Source organism: Chrysemys picta, chromosome 2, assembly GCF_011386835.1.
Source record: "Chrysemys picta bellii isolate R12L10 chromosome 2, ASM1138683v2, whole genome shotgun sequence".
In the NCBI taxonomy this organism is placed as follows: Eukaryota; Metazoa; Chordata; order Testudines; family Emydidae; genus Chrysemys; species Chrysemys picta.
Genome location: NC_088792.1, coordinates 217690366 through 217715810, shown reverse-complemented (window position 1 = coordinate 217715810; position 25445 = coordinate 217690366). Strand labels below are relative to the sequence as shown.

At 42.1% G+C, this 25445-nt stretch overlaps 1 protein-coding gene across 50 annotated transcripts in view; it reads right to left on the bottom strand.

The window, feature by feature from the left end:
- DTNA (dystrobrevin alpha) overlaps positions 1 to 25445 on the bottom strand; it is a 280266-nt gene that overhangs the window by 145173 nt on the left and 109648 nt on the right. For 2 of the 50 annotated variants that reach the window (XM_065585490.1, XM_065585505.1), the window contains exon 1: positions 7107 to 7298. The exons of the other annotated variants lie outside the window; for them this stretch is intronic. The gene's annotated coding sequence lies outside the window, so the exon portion shown is untranslated. Of the gene's footprint in view, positions 1 to 7106; positions 7299 to 25445 lie in introns of those variants that run through there. 50 annotated transcript variants of the gene reach the window in all.

Below are 25445 nucleotides of genomic sequence, written 5' to 3'. Positions count from 1 at the left end.
TTATCAGACACCAGGAGGAAGGTCCTGTGGTGGAATAAGGAAGGTGTTTGGAGGAGGCCATGGAGAAGTAGCCCAGGGAGTTGTAGCTGTCATGCAGCTATTACAGGAGGCACTATAGACAGCTGCAGTCCACAGGGCCCTGGGCTGGAACCCGGAGTAGAGGGCGGGCCCGGGTTCCCCCCAAACCTCCCAATTGACCTGGACTGTGGGTTCTTCCAGAGGGGAAGGTCTCTGGGCTGTTCCCCAACCCACATGGTGAATCTCTGAGGCAAGAAAATCTGCCAATAAGCGCAGGACCCACAAAGACAGAGGAGGAACTTTGTCACACTTACCCAATCTGATTGGTTAAAAATTGGTCACATGACCATAATGCAGGTTGCCCTCATGCTCCCCAAATGGTGATAAAGATTTTGGGCCTTCAAAGAGTGTTATCTGACATCTTCACTAAGATGGCCACCCCCCAAAAGGCTCGCCAATATGAAAACTGGCTTCTTACAAGTGAAGCTAACAGGCTCTCTTCCAACCCTTCCCATGGAAGAGGAGACCTGACAGTCTTCCCAGCCCCCTGATAAAGATAAAAACTGGGTAATTTCCCAATATCTCTTGCTCATGAGGGCCTGGCCGGTCAGCTCAAACCCACCAATAAGATGAGGAGAGAGTGGCTGATCAACTCCTGTTGGGCAGAAGACATCAGGAAAACTGGCTGGCCCAAACATTTGTATGAGGTGACCTCCTTACCATAACACCTCTGAAGACATCAGTGTGCATTTACATTCTAGAAGATCATAAAATAATTTGGTCTTTGCATGGGAAACAATAAAAAATAGGCCTTAGCTTAAAAAAAAATGCTCTTAGACTATCCTTTCCTTTAAGCAATGTTTACTGCCCTCAGAGCCAATCAACATTTGTTTTACACACATACCTTTTTGTCTTGTTTTTGTAATTATTCAATTAAACAAATACAAACTTGAACAAAAAAAAATGAACTGTTTCAGTTTCAATTAACCTTTTAATTTCAGTGTCCATCTGCTCACTTCCTATATCATTTAAAACTGGTAAAAATCAAAGAAACCTTCAACATAAATGAAAGATAGCTTGACTGGAAAGCCAATAGCTTCTTAGGTGACACATCAGCAGAGATTTCATATACAAACTGACAGTGAGGAAGACTGGTGTATTTCTGAAACCTGAAGGATATGAAAAACAAAACAGATTTTTCTACTTTGCTCTGCTAACTTCGGCGGAATTAAAATCTAGACATTCCTATTTTTCCAGTTTAGCATTCCTCAACACATGCTCATCAGCTTCTCTGCAGTTGTCAAAAAGGTGCTCAAAAGTCTAATCTGCCACTTTTAATTCTGAGCTGCAATTCCACACAAAAATATCGGTAAGTGAAGGCAGCTAACAGGCTTTTAGTTTTCACCTCATGACACAAATGTACCAGAAGTAGCATTCTTAATTACAGCTAGTAGGTAGGCGGCACAGTGGGTTAATGCACTTGCCTTTCATTGCTGCAAACCCAGTTTCTTTAAATCCAATTTCAGCTCACAAGTGAAATGAGTTTGGTGAAGACAGCCCAATCTGCAGTGGAGATTATGTGGTTGCATCAGAGTCATCGCATAATTTGACACAACTGGCAGTCTATTCATTCCCTAAGGGGTGGGGAAGCTTGTGACCTGTGGCTGTTCCACACTCACCTCCAAGCAGTGCGAGATCAGTCTGTCACTTCTAAAACAATTCACCACATTAATCCTTCTCCTCACTCCTTTATAATTTGAAACCATGAAAAAGCTGAGTAATTCATCCCAAATTTGATAATTTTGTGCCTGCTGATTTACAACAGTGAATGATGTACAACTCTAGACATGAATGTGTGGGCATAATCACTGCCACCCCCCATCCCTCTGCACATAAGGGTGATCGTTACATTGGAAGGAGAAGAGAGAATCTTCTTAGAAATGCCAAGAAAAGAAATATTCCCGAATCAGGCATCACAAGAACGTGACTAGCAATGTTTTCACCCACAGAGTGAGGGTTTGAAAATATCTGACTCCACTGAAAATCATAACACTGCACTCTCTCTCTCTTCCCCTCCCCAACAAATATTGAGGCTTGATTTTCCCTTGCTCCCTGAACAGTACACAAAAGGTGAAGGGATGCAACAGAGAGGGCAGGGAATCTCCCTAGCACAGGGACTGGGTATGACTTTACTCTTTGTGATCCCCTGAACTAGACTGCTGGGGTCTAGCACCTCTACCAGTACTGTACTCTCCAGGATGTGTGGGGCAGTGGACTTGTGGGGAATAATCACACGCAGTATCAAGTGTGGCACAGCAGCAATGCTCCCTCTTCCACTTCAAGAGCCAATATTTCCCTGAGCCATAACACATCTTGAGCTTTCGAGGGACAATATCCTCTCCCGACTGTGGGATGTTAATTTCTAACCAGCCCACATGACCATAAGCATCTCCACTCTTTGGGGAAGCTGCACTATATGCCCACATCCTACATGCCAAAGTGCAGTCCTAAAATTCCCTATCTCCAGACCCAGCTGACTCCAATGCCAATGGATCATGGCTAAACTGCCCCCGCCCCTTTCCCTGTTTTAGGGGTTACAATTTGGCTTCATCTCCTGGCTGTATGCATATTATGCACAAAAGATAAGGCCTCTCTTACTTTAAATTTAGGGGTGTGGGAGTTACCATAGCTCACAGCTCCAGTTTCTGGAATCAAGAGACTGCATGGGAATCTCAGCTTTCATTAAAAAAAAAAAAAAAAGTAAGACTCTTGTGCTGACGATTGCAGAGAAAAGCTTGAAAACGTGAGTTCAACAGGGCTCCATAATAGTTATGGTAATGGGTGAATATGACCAGTTGGCTGCTTTACTGCTCTCCTTTACACTCTCTCATACACAAACCTCCTTTGCTCAAAAATTTGCCATTGCTGTTGTAGGAAGGACCTCAATTCCCACAAGAGACCATGGACTGCTAGTTCCCCAGGTATCCGATCCATTTTGCTAATGATTTTGAAGTCTTTTGACCCTTCAATCTGTAATGAGATAATATGGTAAAAATAATGCTTGAAGCGAACAACTGATCTTCTGATATAAAACTTTCTAGTTCTTTGGACTTCCAAGTCATACCACAATCTCCTGAGCACCATGAAAAACTGAAAAAAGCAACAGAGGGTCCTGTGGCACTTTTAAGACTAACAGAAGTATTGGAGCATAAGCTTTCGTGGGTGAATGCCCACTTCATCAGACGCAAGACCACTGAAAAGAATTAACTTTTTCAGTGGTGGTTTCAGTGTGGCTATTTTCCTGTGAGAATAACTCTTCTTTGGAAGGAACTTCCTTTCGGTATCCATAGGGATAGGTTTAGGTTGCATGGATCTATTGGAAATATCAGGCCTGGAGTGTGGAGTTCTTGCTTGTTCATATGCCTACTATAGATCTGAGAAACATGGCACAGGAACTTTGTGCCCACTTTGGAACTGCTTCTATTTTGATTTGAGCTGGATAATGTTCAGATGTGGTTCCCAAACTCTTAAATAGGGCATCTCTTGTGACTATCACTTTTATACATATTTATCCTTTGAAGAACATTACAACCATCTGACAACCAAATGAGGGACTGGATGATGGTGCCTGGTGTGGACCTCTCTACATTCGTTAGTCATTGCTAGGGGTTTCAGTGACAGGGAGAGACTTAGTAGCCCCCTTAAATGGAAATTTGCCCATGTTATTATTTGCATATAAGACACATCAGACTTAATAGCCTAGAAATTAACCTGATTGTAAATTTTGAATCTGTTTTGTTCACCAACAAATTGCTGATTGCATTTTCAAGTGTCTTTCTTCTGAGACACACACCTTCCTCATGGTCAAGTCTGTTAGATGGAGTAGTTTGTCCTGTTTTTTTTTCTATCAAGCCAGAATAGTGAAGAGCCAATAGTATCAATGAATGATGTGTGTTGAAAAGGTACTGCTGAAGAAACTTTCCTTATACATAAACTCTCAGAATGGATAGATGTGATAAAATCCTTGCAATTGCACTGCCGGAATCAATACAGTAATACTCTTAATGTTGTGTAGCATCTGAACAGCAGATTCATGTAGAATCAACAGATGCATTTCACAATAAGCAAATCTTAGCAGGCCTCTGTGTTTCCCCCAACTGGCTGGTGTACATGAGGCATCCGTATGTTATATCGAGTTATTTATATTGCAGAAGTACTCAGAGGCCTCATCTATACAGTACGGCACTGTATAGACACATAAAACACCATCCCTGCCATGAAGAGTTTGCAATGCAATTTAAACAAGATGCAGTGAGTTTGACCCACAATAGAAGGGAAGGAGAAAAGGTTTGAGATTGTGCACATACATAGCCTAACAATGGCTGCAGTTTGAACGTCTGAAACTAGTTACCCACAAAATTGGAGATTACTTTTCAAAACCAGCCCCCCCTCCCCTTTTTAAGATTTGTCCATTCTAATGTGACCCTAGAAATCCTATAAAAGACACAGCTGAACCTACAGTAGTGGAAAAAGCTTAATAGCTATTTTCTGAGTAAAGCCTCATTGTTTTTATCTGCTGGGTCCCATAGAGATTCTGGTCTTCCAACACTGAAATGACTACGTTTTGACAGTGGTGCTACTATAGTAAAGATGAATGCCTCTGTAACACAAAAATAAAATGAGCATATTTTACAGAACAGTAAATACACTGCCAGTTAACTTTCCTCCCCTTAATAACCTAATACAGGCCTGGATGCATTTCACAGAGAGGACATACCTATCAAAGTTGTCTTATACTTCCTCTACCCAATCCCTTTGTATTCCCTGGGTCAAATTCATCCCTGGAGTAACTCCATGCCACTCAGATGGGAACATCTGTGCAGTTACACCAGTGATGAAATAGTGAGAGTGTACTTTACTTTGGGTAAGCCCTCCTGGGTCTCTGAACTAGATTCCTCATTCACAGAATTGGACTAGTTTCCTAATGCTAGAAAGATGAAGGGGTCAACTCAGTTTCCAGTTTAATTGCTTAGATAATTTGAACTTAAATTTTCCATGCTTTACTTGGACTAGTGGAATCAGAACTAAATCATGACCCTATTTCATTTGACTATCTTCCCTTTTTGGCTAACTCTTCCGCATTAAAGATTCCATGTTAATCAAATTTTGCTTCTTGTCAGATAATTCAACTCCCACTAACTCATTTCATCCTGGGAGTATAACAGGACTGTTCATTTATGAGCTTCCTTATTTCGCAACTTCTGTCTCACAGCAGACAGGCACAATAGAATGCTTGCTTCTTTCTCAGGCTCTGCTAAAAGTCACCTCATTACAGAAGCCTACAGAAGGAATCTAGTTTAAATTTGTGATATGCCTACTTACTCCCTATGATCTAGGGTAATGTTCACTTATTCTTTGCTTGTGGCAAGTTTCCTACCATTCAGGCTTCTTTTCTCAGTTATACCATAATTGAGGCTGCCCCTTGAAGCATTAAAAGGATGGGAAACCTCACCTTTACACCAGTTGAAAGTTTCCACAGGAATGCTTCTGATTTGGCTTCAGTGGGAATGAGGCTGAGACTTCTTCCTCTGGTTCATCCTCTAAACCATTGATATTAATCTTTTGTAATCCTGGGAGAGGAGGTACAGACTAGGCACTGAAAACCCTTTATTCAGGATGTGGAGACAGCACATTTTTCACTCTTTTGTTACGTACAGTATGGAAGGAGTGAGGAGGGCACGTCTTTTCCTGCTACTTTGTCAGAATCTGACTGTGAGAGACTCCATGATGCTGTCACACTGACCATCTCCCCACCCAAATAAATAGAATTTGTCCTCTCAAAAGTGATTGCATATTGTATTTTTGACAGAACTATAAACAGCAACACGTCTTTAGATGCCTCGTTGACCCCAAATAGATATAAACAGCATTTTGGATAATGGAGGTGCCCTTGCCGCGGTTTTGTTCTCTGTGGAGGCAGCATTTTCTAGAGGGTCAAAGTGCAGGGCAGTTGTTATTTTTATGTGAAGCTCTATTAACTGCCTCTGGTCTTTCATGAGAGAAGGGCAACTATACAGTGGCGGAATTGCGGGTACAACACTGAGGAAGAAATATATCTGAAACGTCATGTCAGACATTTTCCAAAACACTGGAGGCTCCTCAGGGCAGGCAGGGTGGGCATTGCCTAATCTAACTTGAATGAGATCCATTATTATTAATCACTGTTGTAAATGGTCTCCAAGCCCATCTTTGGGTGAGAGTTTTGCCTTCCCACTTTCAGAGGTCACCATCCAAAAGGTGCTATTTGAAAGCCTGTCCCTTTTCAGAAAGGTAGGTTTGGAAAAAAATCCTGTGTAGAAAATACGGGAGTAATGCTCCATTGAACTGGGACTATGGCTCTTACTAAATAGGTTAATCCCATGCTATTATTAACAGTTTATATCTGCCTGGATGAATGGTTAACAGGGGCAAACATTTTATATTCAACTGCACTGCTCAGTTCTTGCTTCTGTCTCATCCCTACAAGTGTGCTGAAGTTTGATTCAACGACACAAAAGAACTGACAGTTTTAAGCAGACATCACGAAATCTGAAGCAAGGAATAACTAGAGAATTCATTTCCAGAAGGATTCAGGTGCATTTATGCAGCAGAAGAAAAAAAAGTCTTAATAAATGCAATAGACTACTAAAAATGTTGCTAGTAAGACATCTCCAGCTAAATATATTTCTGGATTCTGACTGACAATAGAGCCGTTCTGAACCACTCTGCAGTTAAGAAATGTAATTGTTTCAGTTTTGCTTCAAGATAATGATTTTTTTTTAAAACAATAATGAAAATCCTCAGACTTTTGCACTGATTTGAGGGAAATCACCACCTATGATTCTAATATCATTCTTCATCTCTACGCAGTGCAAAACAAATCTCCCAAAAATCTATAAACGTCTGACCACATGTTCACGCTCCCACATTAGCAAAATCAGTAGGTAATATACTTGGGGAAAAATTAAGAGGAAAAACCCTAGAAAGTTCTGCTGTTGCCTCAGAGAGGGTAAGAAGACATCAGTTTAATAGATACAGTTGTACCTTACCTGATTCTGCGGTTTAATACAGCAACACGCTCTTAATCCTTCTCTTGGAGTACAACATATGCTGGGAACTATAGCATTTGACCTTACACATTTCTACACAAGAAACTCCAAAGTAACCTTTAACTTCAATAAAAAGCTGTGTTCATTCTCCCCCTTATGCTCAGCGCAGAGCAATCTAATACACCTCATCATGTGGTGTGTTGCCATAGCAGCATTGAATCCAGCTGCTGCATACAAAAGACTGACAAAAAGTTGATTTTTTTCCCTTCCACCCACCCTGTAAAAGTCAGGGTGCTTTTCTTGTGCAGTAAATCTAATCCAAATAGACTTCTGCTACCTACAAGACCTAAATTTGTGAGAGAGTCTAAAAAGAAACACACTAACACTGAAAAATTCACATTTTTGGAGGGGGTGGGGAGAGGTTAAGAAAACCAAATGAGTTAATGTGAAATGGCCCCAATCCCTTAAATAGCTGATCATTATCTATCTGCTCATGCCATTTAGCGGTTTCAAAATTCAGATCACTGCCTCTGTAGGAAATGCAGTTACATAATCATACTTAACAGAAATACAACAGTAAAGCTGCATAGTAGGTGATGAACATTATCAAATATCAGGGTTGGAAGGGACCTCAGGAGGTCATCTAGTCCAACCCCCTGCTCAAACCAGGACCAATCCCCAACTAAATCATCCCAGCCAGGGCTTCATCAAGCCTGATCTTAAAAACCTCCAAGGAAGGAGATTCCACCCCCTCCCTAGGTAACATATTCCAGTGCTTCACCACCCTCCTAGTGAAAAAGTTTTTCCTAATATCCAACCTAAACCTTTCCCACTGCAACTTGAGACCATTACTCCTTGTTCTGTCATCTGCTACCACTGAGAACAGTCTAGATCCATCCTCTTTGGAACCCTCTTTCAGGTACTTGAAAGCAGCTATTAAATCCCCCCTCAATCTTCTCTTCTGCAGACTAAACAATTCCAGTTCCCTCAGTCTCTCCTCATAAGTCATGTGCTCCAGCCCCCTAATCATTTTTGTTGCCCCCTGATGGACTCTTTCCAATTTTTCCACATCCTTCTTGTAGTGTGGGGCCCAAAACTGGACACAGTACTCCAGATGAGGCCTCACCAATGCCGAATAGAGGGGAATGATCACATCCCTCGATCTGCTGGCAATCCCCCTACTTATACTGCCCAAAATGCCGTTAGTCTTCTTGGCAACAAGGGCACACTGTTGACTCATATCCAGCTTCTCGTCCACTGTAACCCCTAAGTCCTTTTCTGCAGAACTGCTGCCTAGCCACTCGGTCCCTAGTCTGTAGCAGTGCATGGGATTCTTCCATCCTAAATGCAGGGACTCTGCACTTGTCCTTGTTGAACCTCATCAGATTTCTTTTGGCCCAATCCTCTAATTTGTCTAGGTCCCTCTGTATCCTATCCCTACCCTCCAGCGTATCTACCACTCCTCCCAGTTTAGTGTCATCTACAAACTTGCTGAGGGTGCAGTCCATGCCATCCTCCAGATCATTAATGAAGATATTGAACAAAACCAGCCCCAGGACCGACCCTTGGGGCACTCCGCTTGATACCGGCTGCCAGCTAGACATGGAGCCATTGATCACTACCCGTTGAGCCTGACAATCTAGCCAGCTTTCTATCCACCTTATAGTCCATTCATCCAGCCCATACTTCTTTAACTTGCCGGCAAGAATACTGTGGGAGACCGTATCAAAAGCTTTGCTAAAGTCAAGGAATAACACGTCCACTGCTTTCCCCTCATCCACAGAGCCAGTTATCTCATCATAGAAGACAATTAGGTTAGTCAGGCATGACTTGCCCTTGGTGAATCCATGCTGACTGTTCCTGATCACTTTTCTCTCCTCAAGTGCATCAGAAGTGATTCCTTAAGGAACTGCTCAATGATTTTTTCCAGGGACTGAGGTGAGGCTGACTGCCTGTAGTTCCCTGGATCCTCCTCCTTTTCTTTTTTAAAGATGGGCACTACATTAGCCTTTTTTCCAGTCATCTGGGACCTCCTCCGATCGCCATGAGTTTTCAAAGATAATGGCCAATGGCTCTGCAATCACATCTGCTAACTCCTTTAGCACCCTCAGATGCAGCGCATCCGGCCCCATGGACTTGTGCTCGTCCAGCTTTTCTAAATAGTCCTGAACCACTTCTTTCTCCACAGAGGGCTGGTCACCTCTTCCCCATGCTGTGCTGCCCAGTGCAGTAGTCTGGGAGCTGTCCTTGTTCGTGAAGACAGAGGCAAAAAAAGCATTGAGTACATTAGCTTTTTCCACATCCTCTGTCACTAGGTTGCCTCCCTCATTCAGTAAGGGACCCACACTTTCCTTGACTTTCTTTTTGTTGCTAACATACCTGAAGAAACACTTCTTGTTACTCTTAACATCTCTTGCTAGCTGCAATTGCAAGTGCAACTCCAAAAAGGTGATTTGGCCTTCCTGATTTCACTCCTGCATGCCTGAGAAATATTTTTATACTGCTCCCTGGTCATTTGTCCAATCTTCCACCTCTTGTAAGCCTCTTTTTTGTGTTTAAGATCAGCAAGGATTTCACTGTTAAGTCAAGCTGGTCACCTGCCATATTTAATATTCTTTCTACACATCGGGATTGTTTCTTCCTGCAACCTCAATAAGGTTTCTTTAAAATACAGCCAGCTCTCGTGGACTCCTTACCCCCTCATGTTATTCTCCCAGGAGATCCTGCCCATCAGTTCCCTGAGGGAGTCAAAGTCTGCTTTTCTGAAGTCCAGGGTCCATATTTTGCTGCTCTCCTTTCTTCCTTGTGTCAGGATCCTGAACTCGACCATCTCCTGGTCACTGCCTCCCAGGTTCCCATCCACTTTTGCTTCCCCTACTAATTCTTCCCTGTTTGTGAGCAGCAGGTCAAGAAGAGCTCTGCCCCTAGTTAGTTCCTCCAGCACTTGCACCAGGAAATTGTCCCCTACACTTCCCAAAAACTTCCTGGATTGTCTGTGCACCGCTGTATTGCTCTCCCAGCAGATATCAGGGTGATTGAAGTCCCCCATGAGAACCAGGGCCTGTGATCTAGTAACTTCTGTTAGTTGCCGGAAGAAAGCCTCGTCCATCTCATTCCCCTTGTCTGGTGGTCTACAGCAGACTCCCGCCACGACATCACCCTTGTTGCTCACACTTCTAAACTTAATCCAGAGACCCTAGGGTTTTTCTGCAGTTTCATACTGGAGCTCTGAGCTGTCATGCTGCTCTCTTACATACAATGCAACTCCTCCACCTTTTCTACCCTGCCTGTCCTTCCTGAACAGAAATAAGTGAGAGGCACTATTTCTAGCATGTTGGCCTTGGGAAAGATTTACAGTACATTGCTACTTAACTGTCAAACAGAACTGTATTGCTTCAGAAAATGCGAATGAAACAACATTAAGACTTGTCTATTCATTACCATTATATCACCACTAACCACAGCGAAATTATTTGCTTTAAATGTGGATGGTTTACATTTCTATGAGTTCACAGATGACATAGTCTTCATAGTAATATCATTAAAATATGGTCTTTGGACACTGGATGGTTCTGGAATTGCAACAGATTATGGAATCTTCCAACTGTAAAGCCCCAATCCTGAAACTGGATCCATTAGGCTAAACTAGGGATCTCAAACACGCAACCCACGGGGCTATTTCCTGTGACCCGCCAAGCAGCCCACGCCCGCCCCCCCCCGGCCTACCTCCAGGCCAGGGGTGGGCAAACTACAGCCGGAGGATTGCCCCGCTCGAGCCCCGTGTGCTCCCTGAAGCAGCTGGCATCATGTCCCTGCAGCCGGGGGGTGGGGAGAAGCAGAGGGCTCTGGCCGTGTGTTGCCCTGGCTTCCAGGCACTGTCCCCCTCCTCCCCCCGACCCCCGCAGCTCCCATTGGCCGGGAACAGGGAACTTCAGGGAAGGGGTTGGAATAGGGGCAGGGAAGGGGTGGGAAGAGGCGGGGTCTCATGGAAGGGGTGGAGTGGGGGCAGGGCCGGGGGCAGAGAGGAGGGGGGCGTCAGTGATGCGGCCCTCGGGCCAGTGAACTAGCCCTCATGTGGCCCTTGTGGTCATTTGAGTTTGAGACCCCTGGGCTAGACACTTGCTATGGTGCAGAGACTCACATAACCTTAATTACCTGCGTGAATCTAGCCAAAATCATCAGAGACTAAAAGCAGTTACCATCTGAAGGTTGTTCAGAGGCCTATGCAAACAGAGAGTCTCAAATAAATCCCTAATGTACAGGTGTCCTCAGCATGACTGCCATTCTAATTAGCATCATTTTTAGCAGGAGAGAGGCAATAATTAGACAGGCATTGGCACCTTTCACCAGTAGGTGTTTCCTCCAAGTCAAGCTTATGGCACATTGGCAGGGCTGTCAGTCATGTTTCATAAGAACTAGATTCACTTTAAGGTAGTCTAAAGAGAGCTGCTGCAGCAGTAACGTTCTGCACTGACGTGCTGGGTATTTGAGGTAGCGTCTCAGAGCAAAAGTTCCACTACTACCGTGGCAGCAGGCTATGAGTTTTCCTGCCCAATCTGTCCTATGCCTGAATTTGAAAGCCAAGCCATATGACAGTAGCATGAGATGGGCGGGGGCGCGCTATCTTGAAAGATGGCCAGCTACCACAACCACCACCCAAAATGTAATCTCCTACTCACAGATTTATTAAAGGAGCCAATCTAGTGCCAAATTAATTCCTATAGCTACTTAAATGAAGAAGCTTTCAAAACCAATGGAGGCATCTTTAGTTTAAAACAACCAATAAAAGCTAGTTTCTGAGCTCAGATCTATTATATTTTTATGGGCGTACAGAGCCCCAGGTGAATCTCTGCCACGGAAACCTCTCAAGTTTGAAAATAGCAATGCAGTTTCCTGGATGAATCACCTTACTATGCCTCAGATACATGCAGCTATTTATCTGTTTATTTATTTTAAAAAATGCTACCTGGTATTCCAGATGTATGGATAAAATAGACAAGATATGGACCAAGAGAACAGAGTTATAACCACAATTAACGCTCATTCTCAGATTGGCATTTTACCCTCTCGTGTATCACCTTCCAGTCAATTTCTTCCCTAAATCACCCTTGCCTCAGGAAAAACTTGCGGGAATTGATAAGCTTTAACACACGCTCGGAAGTTACACATCTCAATACAGTTCTGGTTGCTATACATTTATTTACAAGCCCTTTGATTAATATGTTAAATGAGAAGTTACAAAATACAAAAGCTGCAAGCAAAGTGAAATTCCCATGGATGATGCCTATTTTACTCTCTTTCATGTGTACTTTTGATGGCTTAAGAAAGCAGGCAAGGCAAAAAAAAAGGTCTATTGAAACAGCTTAATAGAGTATTAAAAGGAAGTCACCTGTTTCAACAGAAAATGACTATGAAGAAAAGGTTTTGTATAGCACTATGTCCTTTCTCTCTGAAACAAAAAAGTCCAGTTCAGATGACTGAAGTACTCTTGGGTCTAGGACAACCCACTGAAAGTCTCCATAGCCCATGATTCATGGCAATGCCCTATTGAGTGGGCATGTAACGCAGTGACTGCACTGGAAATATAGCATCTGCTATCTCTTTACACACAGGGAGATGAAGCAAAGATTAATAGAGTCACATTTTGAATAATTCATGTTTGCTCTGGAGTGCAAGGGCTAAAAGCAGACTTCTGTGTCGCTCACAGTTACAGCTTCCCCCAAGACTTTTCTTTCTTGTTTTTTTTTTTTTTTGAGCTGTGTCTAACTGTAGTGGGCTCACTTAAAACGTTCCTTTTTTCCCCATAAGAATTGCCAGTGTGAGTGGTATTTCCCATTCATTGAGAGTCTAGGGAATAGCTCTGAAACCTTCACTATCTCTAAAACTGGTAGGCACTTTTTTAAAAGTGTTCCTTTTGCATGTAGGAACTAGCTTCCAGATGGTGTTTGCTTTTGAAAGGAAAGGTTCTATTGTTGTTTGAAGCAACAAGTGCTTATTGTTGTGGAACACAGTAAGTTAATTTCCTCTCTGCGAAAAAAAAAAAAAAAAGACATGAAGCCAATGTGAAATATATTCAAATAAAGGTAAGTCTGCTTTCTTTTAAATACATTAAGCTTAGGGACTGTTAATTTTTCTTGTACAGCATCAAGCACATTATTGCTTAATAAAATAATTTACTATTTATATTTGTGATGAATGTATTTTTGTTTTGCAAATATTTTTCATGCTAGAAATACTATTTCTTTATTTAGATTTCTATAAAAGGAACCTGTTCCTACCATTATAGTGGCACTTGATCATTATGTAAAATACCCACACCATACAAAATAAAACCAGCAAAACCAACCCTGACCCGTATAACAAAACAGTCAACTGCTGTATGAATCTAGCCCAGGTCAGCAGTTGGGGTAGACTATAACTTTATGATTGGTTTTCAGCGTTGGGCAGTGAGTAGCTGTGCTACACCAGGAGTAGAAAAGAGTCCCACTTCCTCCCTACTTGCTCTAGAAAGTATGTAAATTACTTCATTTAACATGTTTTCATGGAGAACTTATTCCTCCCTACACGCCAGTCAGCTAGTCAGGCCAGTGAGTGGTAGGGAGGAAGCACAGATCATTTCCATACTCCAGACTGCCGACCCAAAACATTTAAAAGTCATAATTCAGGCCTTAAAGAGTCAGGAGAATGACTTAAAACCATGATTTTTTTTTTAACGACTACATTTTCGGTTTTATTTGCCTTTAGGTTTCTGAGCCTTTAGGTTACACTCAGGTCACATCCAGGCTTTTCTCTGCAACTATGGAGGCTAGAAACTAAATGAACTCTAAATGAAAGCTGGGACTTTAACCCCATCACATGCCTCCAGGACTAAGAAAAAACACTAAATATCATGATGCTTGCAATGAAATTGCGAGAGCTGGCAACCCCAAGTACACATCTCTCATCATCCCCTCCCTATCCATTTGCTCCCAGCAGGGTGTATTGGGAAAATAGCAACTTGCTCTCATCACCCCAATTCCAGCCAGTTGCAATCTGAGCAGGGCCAAAAAAGGAGTAAGTAGAAGAAGTGAGGGGGCTTAATCTCCTGAGCAGCTAAATAAAATAAATAGTCCCTTCTAGGACATTATATTCCATATTCTTTATGAAAATATGCTTGTGGTAGGAATATGACATAACTAAGAGATGCTTTATGCAAGATAACTCTTGTAAGGTATCATTGGAAAGGTTATAATTTACTGAATATGATTATCCTATTTGTATGCATGTATCATTTCTGTATCTGAAATTAGGAATATTGACTATATATCTGTATTTCAACTATGCTACTTTGGGTGACGCCCACTGCTAACACTTCAGGTACAACAATGAAAAAGCCCGTCAACAAGAGACAATGGACTGTAAAAGAGCTTAACTCTTGTAAGGTATCACAGGAAGACTATCTTGCATAAAGCATATCTTAGTTATGTCATATTCCTACCACAAGCATATTTGCATAAAGAATATGGAGTATAATGTCACACCTTCTTCCTCAAATGCCCAATACCCAGCAGGTACCCCCTCAAGCCTGAGAAACTAGATCACTCTTGCAGTGCATCAACAAATGCAGCCTATTTTGGATTAAGGCCTGGGAGAAGTGAATCTGATCATTCAGTGACTAGCATATCCCTCCCCGGACTTCGCCCTTGGTTGTGGTCCCAGCATCAAATGTGAACTGAAGCATCTTGAACAATTTAGGGTTGTGGAGCATGGCCACAATAAGCAAGTAGCCTCTTGTCAGTCTGAACGCTGAAACGAAGATTTTGCTTCAAAATCAGTCCAAGTTGGAAGTCATGAAAATTCCAGGGGAAGGGAGTGCTTTGAACTGCCACCAGGATAAACCCTACTGCTGATCTGGGCAAGAAGCAGTCATCTAAAAGGGACTGGACACAGTATCTACCACCTGAGCCTTGCAACCTTGTCCCGAGTCTGAACACAAAAAGGGCACAGAGAACCTCATGTGCACATTAAATATATTTAATATGCACAAATATGTCATATGCTGCAGGATGAGAGAAAGGGAGTGAGAGAGTCCTTTAGAATCAAAGTGACACTAATAAAAAAAAAAAGCACAAAATAATTGTTCAGCCCTTGAAGTCTTATAGAAGGAAGGGCTAATGGTTAAAGAACAAGCCTAAGAATATGGAGATTTGAGTTCAGTTCCCAGTGATACCACTGTTTTCCTTTCTAACCTGAGACAAGTCACTGAGGCCTGCTTTATGCAACTCACTCTTATTTACATATTGGTGAACAGCTACTCACATAATTCCAGTGGGACTACTTGTCTGTACACCTGCTTACCAGTGAGAGTAAGGGGTTCAAAACTGGCCTTTAACCTCTCTGTGGCTCAGGCTTCCTTGTCTGCCAAAAGAGGATAATCCTTAGCCACCTCACAGGGCTGTTGTGAAGCTTAGCTAGTTAACATTTGTAAAACGCTTTGAGAACTTCAAATGAAAGAGGTATACAAATATTATTCAGGTCACCAGAAAACCATTTAAAAACCTGATCTAACAAGATTTCTGTCTCCATGGAGATTTTTAAAAAGACAGTCACAGTGTCACAAATTAACATGAAACCTTTTTGTCAAGGATATTTTACAGTTTTTGCCAGCTAGAGGTACCCAAACCAACGGGCCAATACTGTGTGCGCTCATTGGGTTGAATCCACCAGAAACAACATTGACATCAGTGGCCATCTATGTAAACTGCAGAAAGTGTTCAAATGTCCTTACGGTTGCATCTACACTAGATTTTTTCTTAATATTTCCCAACTATTGCTATGACTATACAGCTCCAGAGGTGGGAGAGAACACTAGCATAGACTGGGTGTCACTATTTTAACCACTATGTCCTCTAAATAGGGTTAGAAGACATGGCAGTTAAAATGGCACCAGTGACCAGCGTACACCAGAGCTCTCACCATTGCCTACATGAGGGCAGCTGCAAGAGTGGTAAATGGAAAATGATTATGAGACTGGTGTAAACAGGGCTGATGAACTGTAACCATGTGTGAAACTTTTCATAGTACACGGTTACAGCCAAGCACAGATACCACCTTGTTTGTGTCCACTCCTAAGTGGATACAAGACATGTCTGCCAGAGAGGAGGGTAGATAGCATGGTTCTCAAAAGCAGAAAACTCCCTCTTGACATTGGACAGACCATGCTAGAAACAACAAATGTAGGGTTTCCATACGTCCCATGACCTCTTTTTTTGGTCCTCCGATCTCTGGGTTGATTTTTGAAATATGAACAAAATGTCCCTGATTTTTCCTTGCACATCCTTTTTACAACATCGATTCTGGTAAAACTACAAATCCTAGTATGCCCTAATAGCAACATGCATATTTACTGGATTTGCCACCCTTACTTCTGTGCTGCTGCTAGCGGCGGCGCTGACTTCAGAGCTGGTCAGCAGCAGCTGCTGGCCAGAGGCACCCAGGTCTGAAAGCAGAACCACTGCCAGCAGCAGTGCAAAAGTAAGGGTGGCATGGTATCAGGGCCGGCTCTGGCTTTTTGGCCGCCCCAAGCAAAAAAAAAAAACGGGGCAGCCAGAACGGCAAAGCAAAAAAACCCAAAAAACAGTGATCTATGCTCTGTGCGCCGAAGCGCGGGTGCAGGGGGTCCGGCTAGCGAGGGGGAGAGAGAGAGGGAGAGGGAGGGAGTGGGCGGGAGAGAGAGAGAGAGAGAAGGGGGGCAGCCAGGGCTACAGTGGGGCACTGCCACGCGGCCCCTCCCGCCGCGCCCCGCGCCGCCTGCCGGTAGGGATCCGCTCCGGTCGGTGGGGAGGGAAGGACGAGGACTGCCCTGCCGGGCTTGCTGCATGGCGCTCCCGTCCTCCGCGCTGCCACCCCCTACAGGGCAGCTGGAGCGGAACAACAACAAAAAAAAGCAGCCGTGCCGCCCTAGGATTGGGCGGAATGCCGCCTCGTTCAATCTGCCGCCCCAAGCACCAACTTGCTCGGCTGGTGCCTGGAGCTGGCCCTGCATGGTATGGTATTGCCACCCTTCTGCGCTGCTTCTGGCGGCAGTTTTGCCTTCAGACCTGGTCAGCTAGAGAGTGGGAACTTGAAATACGATAACTCTAAACCAATGTGTGAAATGGCTGGTAAGCGGGCTTGACAACTAGTTCTGAGTATGTTGCTACTAGCACAGTTCAAACCATTTTGCTGACAGGGCCAAAGAATTCTATGCTTCACATCATTATGGCACAAGTTATGATTCCCATTAGGCAGTCTCCTGCACTGAGGGCTAACTCCATGGGAACTCCCACTGTTGAACAGAAGGGTTCTATCTACCTCCCTGTGTATACAGCCCTTAGCACCGAGCTCCTCACAAACATGAATTAGTTTATTCACACAACATCCCTGAGGGGTAGAAAATCATTGTTATCCTTATTTTACAGATGGGGAATTTAGGTTCGGAAACATTAAATGCCTTGCCCAAGGACACACAGGAACTCTGTGGTACAGCTGGGAATTGAACCCTTACATCTTGAGTACTTGACTAACTTTCTCAAAATTGAGGGGGAAAAGTTGGGTAGTTATTCAGAGTAGGTAAGGACAACTTAAAAATCTCCCCTTCCTTGACTCACAGAACTTGAACTGGTTATGCACTGCAGTTTTAGGTACATTTTAGTGTTCTGTGATCCCTTGTTTGCCTTTGGAAGAATGGCAGATTACTGCTCTCATCTTAGGGCTGGTCTTCACTACCGGGGAGATCGATGCTGCTGCAATCGATGTAGCGGATGTCGATTTAGCGGGTCTAGTGAAGACCTGCTAAATCGACGGCAGAGCTCTCTCTGGTCGACTCCAGTACTCCAGCTTCCCGAGAAGAGTAAGGTAAGTCGGCGGGACAGTGTCTCCCGTTGATGCAGCGCAGTGAAGACAGCAAGGTAAGTCGACCTAAGCTATGTCAATTCCAGTTACATTATTCATGTAGCTGGAGTAGTGTAACAACTTAGGTCGACTTACCCCGACTTACCTTCCACCGCTAGCCGCCATCAGGATTGCCTTTGGTTTTCTTGCCTTTAGAGACTGCATACTCATGACCTGAAAATATTCACTACTAAATGTAGTGTCTTCTCTGTCCAGTAGTCCCAATGAACTCATTGGCACATCTCACCATAGTAAGCACAATGGTGTGCTTGGGAGTAAGTGTTTGGAGATTGTTATTTAGTATTGAATGAAAATTAAATTATCTCCAAGAAATTGGAATAAACATGCAAGATCATCATCATCTCAGGAAACTCTTTGTTGAGACAACTGACTTTTTTTAGCATTTCTTAATGCACACTATTAATAAGGTTTTTACAAAGAAATTGAGTCCCTCGGCCTCTATGGTTACTAACAAGCTCCAGAAGAGAATATTATATTCAACACCAACATTTTCATCTTTATATTTTAACATGTGACTTCTAGGAGAGCATCAGCATAATCAGTGCATAGAACCATCTGGGCTAGTCAATCCAGCAATAAGTCTCCTGCCACCCATCTGAAACTAACATGGATGCTTCTGTTAATTCATTTAAAGCTCTTCTTGCTTTCTGACATACCTCCCACTGGTTGCTAGGCAACAACAGTACCGCAGCACATATACATTAAGCATGATGTATGTGTGTGTGCACACATGTTTTAATGAGCAAACAGCCATGATCTAAAATAGATTTTTTCTAATGGAGCATGTATGATTCTACAGTCTGTATGGGTCTTTCAGAAGTCAGATGATAAACAGTGTTTGAAGACACAAACAATCCATTGTATATGTGTGGAGTTTACTGCTATAAACCTACTGTCCGCTTCAAATAAACAAACCTTTTCCCTCTTTAAAAAGATTAAATTTTTAGTGATAGGAATATAGAGCTCAATCAGCACAAGGCTAGAAGATACACTCCCCAGAACCTCTTCTTGTTCCAAGGCAATTGAGAGAGTACTAACAAGTTTTTTTTTTAAAAGGTTCATGATATTAATTTACTGATCTATTTTGCTGCAGTCGTACCACCCGAGGTTATGAGTGGTACAGCTCTCTCAAGCTAAAAAGAGTCAAGCCTTGTCAATATTTGAATAGAAACCACAAATACAAAAACTGGGATGCCAGAAGAGGTGCTTGTGAATCAGTAGGTGGCACTCTTCCCTCTGAGTCAGTGCTGATATAGCGTTCCAGTAAGGTATTACCTCCCAGTATATGTTATAAAGCAAAGATTCTGATCACCTATCATTAAGGAGTTCATTGCACTTTTTGCTGTTCTAACCCAAATTGTAATTTTGGCAACTAGATTCGGTTTACTACAATTCCCTCCTGCAGTTTCAATTGGGTCTGACCTTCTTCACTTCCAGACCATAAATTTGGTGTTCTTTTGGAAGTAGAGGGTGTAAAGGTTATGCTCAAGTCACATTTTTGAGCTTCTCAGCCAGGAGGGCTAGGAAACTTCCTTAAAAAATGAATGTTCAGATTCCACCCTCATTATGAGATTCCAGGAGTTGGGGAACCTAGGCATGGGCCTATAATGTCTATGGGAGACTAGCAACGATTCCTCTAATAGTTGAAGTAAACAGTGCCCAAAAACCATGGCAACAAGCACAGTATAAATACCTAGACAGCTAGCTGATGGTATAAAAGTGTACTTCCTTTCTAGATTGCAGTGTTATCATCCCTATTCAAGCAGCATATGTATTGTGCTGTGGGGCTGTAATGGTATGCCTTTATTTTTTTAAAAAAGTATGTGCTATGAAAGTTATTTTGCCCTAAAGCTGCAATAACCTGCATAGTTTACTTTGTTTTCTAAAGGACCACACTATCTGTATAAAAGAGCCCTGAACGGGACAGTCAAGTTAAAACCAAAACCATGTCTGTCTGAATTTTTTAATCTGCTGTTGTTGCACCTAAAATGAATGCAATTGAAGAGATTAATGAAATGCATATTTTTTCTCTATTTTTTCCAGTTTGTTTGCATTGAGCTTTTGACAGCCTGTTATGTCTAGTCAGTTTCACTGTGTGGACTTTCCATATAGTAATAGGGGAAAGGAACAAAACATTTTTAAAATAAAGAAAAGGTGATTGTGAAATCAAGAATATGAGCAGAAGGTCGAGGGACAAGGACAGTACATGAAACTACTTTCAAACTGTTTTTTTTTTTTAAGCCGAGTAGATTTCAAGTTGACAGAGTCCTTTTCAGCTTTTTGAAGTCAAGAAACTAGAGATATTTTCTGTAATTTTAAAACTGATGTTACTATTTTATTTCACTTGCTGTCTCTTTACTTTGTCCCCTCTGACATCATTACCTAGAAACTTCTCTCTCTCTCCTTAAGTAACTTACTTCTAGGCAAGGTTGGAAGACCAATAGGAGATACTGACAAAATGCTTCAGATATTTGAGTCTCCTTACTATTTGCACGGAGCTAACTGCTCAGACTATACGCATGCTTATCTTTACACTATGTGAGGAGTTTCATTGAGCCCACTACATGCAATTAAACATAGTCTAAGTCCTTCATTGACAGATTTAACAATTAAAGGGCAGGGACACCATTTCAGAATAATTCTGGGATGGGGGCAAAGTTGGGCCAGCATACAGAACATTATATGTGGCTATATGATGCAAAGTTGGGGAGTGGGGGCAGAGTAGAAGACCTAATGGAACACAAAGAATTATGAAAAATCTGGGGTAAGGGGAAGCCAAGGTCAGTGGGGACAACTGCCCCCCTTCCCCACAGCTAATGATCCCCCTGTTAAACAGAAATAAACCCTTCGTTATCACTCAAGGGCTTGTTGCACTTTTAAATTAATGCACTGGAATGCAGTATTTTCCCTAAATCTCTCTGAAGGGATATTGAATATTTTTTAAAATTTAATAAAAAGTAAAGATAAATGAATCCAGCAAATTTTACACTACCCAGAAAGAGATAACATGAAATATAAAAGCCACCATCAGGCAACAATTACAATAATGTGGCAGCATTACCGCATCTGTCTGTTATTAGCATGGAAGAGAAGTATGAGAAATGGAGTTGTGATGAATGTAAAAACCTTCCTAGTGACACCTTTGAGGAAGATGTGACTATGAAGACTGGCTGAGTCACAGTGTTGTTTACATGACTTAAGGTAAAATAGGCCTGCCATTCCTGCTGGGACTGTACTGAAATGCAGGGTTCTTTAGGGAGGGAAGGGAACAGGAGTTCTAAAACCACCACTGTTAGGTGATGATTCTGTTTCACTGAATCTTCCAGGATTCTCTATACACTAGATGAAGTACAATGAGCATCCTCCACAGTTTGCAATTTACAGGTGTGGGTACTCCAGCAGAATTTCCAAATCCCTCATATGGGCACTTGGATAGAAGACAGGCTAAAAGGCTAATTTCAGTGTTCAAACTACTGGTTTGGATGTCCTGTTAAGAGGTCCGCCCTTGTGAGTTTGCCCTCATTCATCACAGCCACATATTTTCTCATCCATTGTCTTTAGTGTGTAAAATGTAGCATGGAGACAGGGGACCACTCTGACGAAAGATAGCTCACATGTTCTAGCAGCTCTTTTTTGCAGGGCTTCGGGGGGGGGGGGGGGGAGGAGGATCTCTCTTTTTGGTTAAAATTAAGCTTTGGTACTGATTTCAGAATTACTACAACTATCTTATTAATTTATAAACTATAATATGGGTTAATCAGTTAATGTGCTTCATTTTCACCTCTAGAAATTCTTTTCCTGCTTATTCACAAATGTAAATAAATTTGATATTCTCCCACTGCTTTTCTACACCACAAAATTCCCCACTCAAATTGGGAAGATCATCAGTCTTTGCTTAGGAGAGGCCAAGGTGTGAAACAGTGGGAGTGATACAGATTGGAACAGATGTAAAATGGTAAAATTAAGTATGGAGAATTGAAAAATTCATATATGAATTATTAAAACTGGTTTGTGCTCTCACTGAATTCTCCCTCCCCCCCCCCCGGTGGTAACCCTTAAAGCCAGACCTCTGATCACTTAAAAATGCAATCAACTCAAAGTGTATTTATACTAGATCACACTCAACACTGCAACCTTTGGAAACAAGAGGAAGCCGTCCAGCTTAGCAGAGGTGAAAAGAACTTGCAGAAGGCAAAGCCCAAAGGGTCAAAACATCACCTTTTAATGTGACAGATGTGGCAGAGATTGTCTCACTCCCATGAGTCTCTTCAGTCACAGCTGCCATAAAACCGAGTAAAATTTTATAACCTCGCAGGGACACATACCCAGGGCCAGCCTTAGGCATATTCAGCATATGCGGCTGCGTAGGGCACCCAAAAATTTGTGGCACTACTGGGACAGCAGGTAAGAGCAGGTCAGCTCCCACACACCCAGTGTGCACTGCAGTCTCCTTAGGCAGGGGCCGTATTCACAGAGCCAAGTGTGCTGGCATTCTGCGTGAGGGAGAGGGTACAGGGGTCTCTGCGTGGAACTGTGACTCTCTGCTGCCATGAGGCGGGCTGGGTGGTTCGGTATCCTTTGCTGCCTCATCCCTCCCCCTGGGCTGCGAGCCTGGGCTTCTGCTGCGTCTGCAGCTCTGTGGGTGTCAGCAATGGGGGTGGGGATTCTTCTGGGGGTCCATGGGTAGGGGTGGTGGCTGTGCCCCAAGTCATGCATAGGAGCACCAGTTTAATAATACTGCATAGGGCCCCATAAAGCCTAAGGAGGGGCCTGTGCATACCCATGGTCTTTCCAGACTGAAGGATGCCAACTAGGTTATAAGAGTTCTTTGTTAGAAGGAGAGATTTCCCCATTACATTTAAAGATAAAACTATTAAAAAATGATCTGAGTGTCAGTGTTGTTAATTTATATACTATTCTTAATACCAACTGGGAAATTTGAAGATATTTTCTTTTAAAACCTGATTTGTCATTTTTCATTTGGCAAACCTTGATTTCTTTCTGTCTTAAGCCAAAATTAACAACAGCTTCAGTGTATAGACCTAACCTCTCCATGCCAAGACATCAACTGTGCACCGACTTCATTAAATGCTATCAAAATAACACTGGAAATAGTGTTCATCAGTTTATTGCTGAATGAGGCATTTTGTATTTAGGCCCAGCTCTTTTATTTTGCCAAAAGAAAATTGTGAAAACAAATATCTGGCGTCGTTTATACTCCGTGCTCAATCTGGATTTGGCAACAACAAACAAACCACAACCCACCCAAACCTCCAATGCTGTTATTTTCAAAGCTCCTCTATGCTCCAAACTCCCAATAGGGAACATATGGAGAACCTCCCACTAGAGTGCAAAAAGCACTCTGAAAAATACTAAACTAGATTTCTGATTTTGGTGCTCATGGAAGGTAAAAGGATAATAGCTGTGACCAGGTCCTGATGATGTGAAGTCTTCCACATACAGACCTGCTAATATATGTCATCCTAGCTCATGAATCCCACCAACAAGCATCTGATAAACAAGCTAAATCCAGTTGTGTCTGTTAGTCTACATCCTCAGATTTTTCATTCTACTCACATAAATGTTACTCCTGGGGGCATTCTGCACCAAAAAAATATTAAAATTCTGTACATTTTATTTGTTAAAATAATAGGTTGTCCAGCAATTTAAACAAAAAAACCCACCAATCACAATCAAGTGTGCTGTTAACTAGAATGCTGTTTATTTAAATATTTTTGGATGTTTTCTACGTTTTCAAATATACTGATTTCAATTGCAACACTGAATACAACGTGTACAGTGCTCACTTTATTTTGATTACAAATATTCGCACGGTAAAAAATGATAGAAATTGTGTTTTTCAATTCACCTAATACAAGTAGTATCGTGCAATCTCTATCATTAAATTTGAACTTGCAAATGAGGAATTATGTAAAAAAAATTCATTCAAAAATAAAACAATGTCAGACTTTTGAGCCTACAAATCCACTCAATCCTACTTCTTGTTCAGCCTATCACTCAGACAAACAAGTTTGTTTACATTTGCAGGAGATAATGCTGCCCGCTTCCTGTTTACAATGTCACCTAAAAGCGAGAACAGGTGTTTGCATGGCACTTTTGTAGTCAGCATTGCAAGATATTTACATGCCAGATGCACTAAAGAGTCATATGTCCCTTCATGCTTCAACCACTATTCCAGAGGACATGCATCCATGCTGATGAGTTCCGCTCGACAACGATCCAAAGCAGTGCAGACCGACACATGTTCATTTTCATCATCCGAGTCAGATGCTACCAGCAGAAGGTTGATTCTCTTTTTTGGTGGTTCGGGTTCTGTAGTTTCTACATTGGACTGTTTCTGTTTTAAGACATCTGAAAGCATGTTCCACACCTCAGATTTTGGAAGGCACTTCAGATTCTAAAACCTTGGCTCGAGTGCTGTAGCTATGTTTAGAAATCTCACATTGGTACCTTCTTCGCATTTTGTCAGATCTGCAGTGAAAATGTTCTTAAAACGACATGTGCTGGATCATCTGAGACTGCTATATGAAATTTATGGCAGAATGTGGGTAAAACAGAAGGAGACAAAATTCTCCCCCAAGGAGTTCAGTCACAAATTTAATTAATGATTTTTATTTTTAAACGAGCACCTCAGCATGTCCTCTGGAAAGGTGGCCAAAGCATAAAGAGGCATACGAATGTTCAGCATATCTGGCAGGTAAATACCTTGCAATGTCGGCTACAAAACTGCCATGCGAACGCCCATTCACACTTTCTGGTGACATTGTAAATAAGAAGTGGGCACTTTATCTCCCGTAAGTGTAAACAAACTTGTTTGTCTTAGTGACTGTCTGAACAAGAAGTAGGACTGATTGGACTTGCAGGCTCTGAAGTTTTACATGTTTTTATTTTTGAATGCAGTTACGTGACAAAAAAAATTTACATTTGCACTTTCAGAATACAGAAATTGCACTACAGTATCTTGTTTATCATTTTACAGTGCAAATATTTGTAATCAAAATATACGTTGTATTCTGTGTTGTAATTGAAATCAATATATTTGAGAAAAAAAAAAAAAAAAAAAAAGGTAGAAAAACATCCAAACATGTTTAATACGTTTCAATTGGTATTCTATTGTTTAACAGTGTGATTAATTTTTTTTTTAATCACACTTAATTTTTTGACTTAATCATGTGAGTTAACTGCGATTAAGTGACAACCCTACAATATAACACCAGTTTCAATTATTTTGGTAATTTATTTCAAAACACTTCTCAGCAAGTATGTTTGTAACAATACAGACACAAAAATTCCCCAAGATGTAAAGAGTTAAAGAAACCCCTATGACAATGCAGTTCCTGTTTCTCTGCCCCCTTCCCCACCGCAGAGCCCAGACCGAGGAGGGGA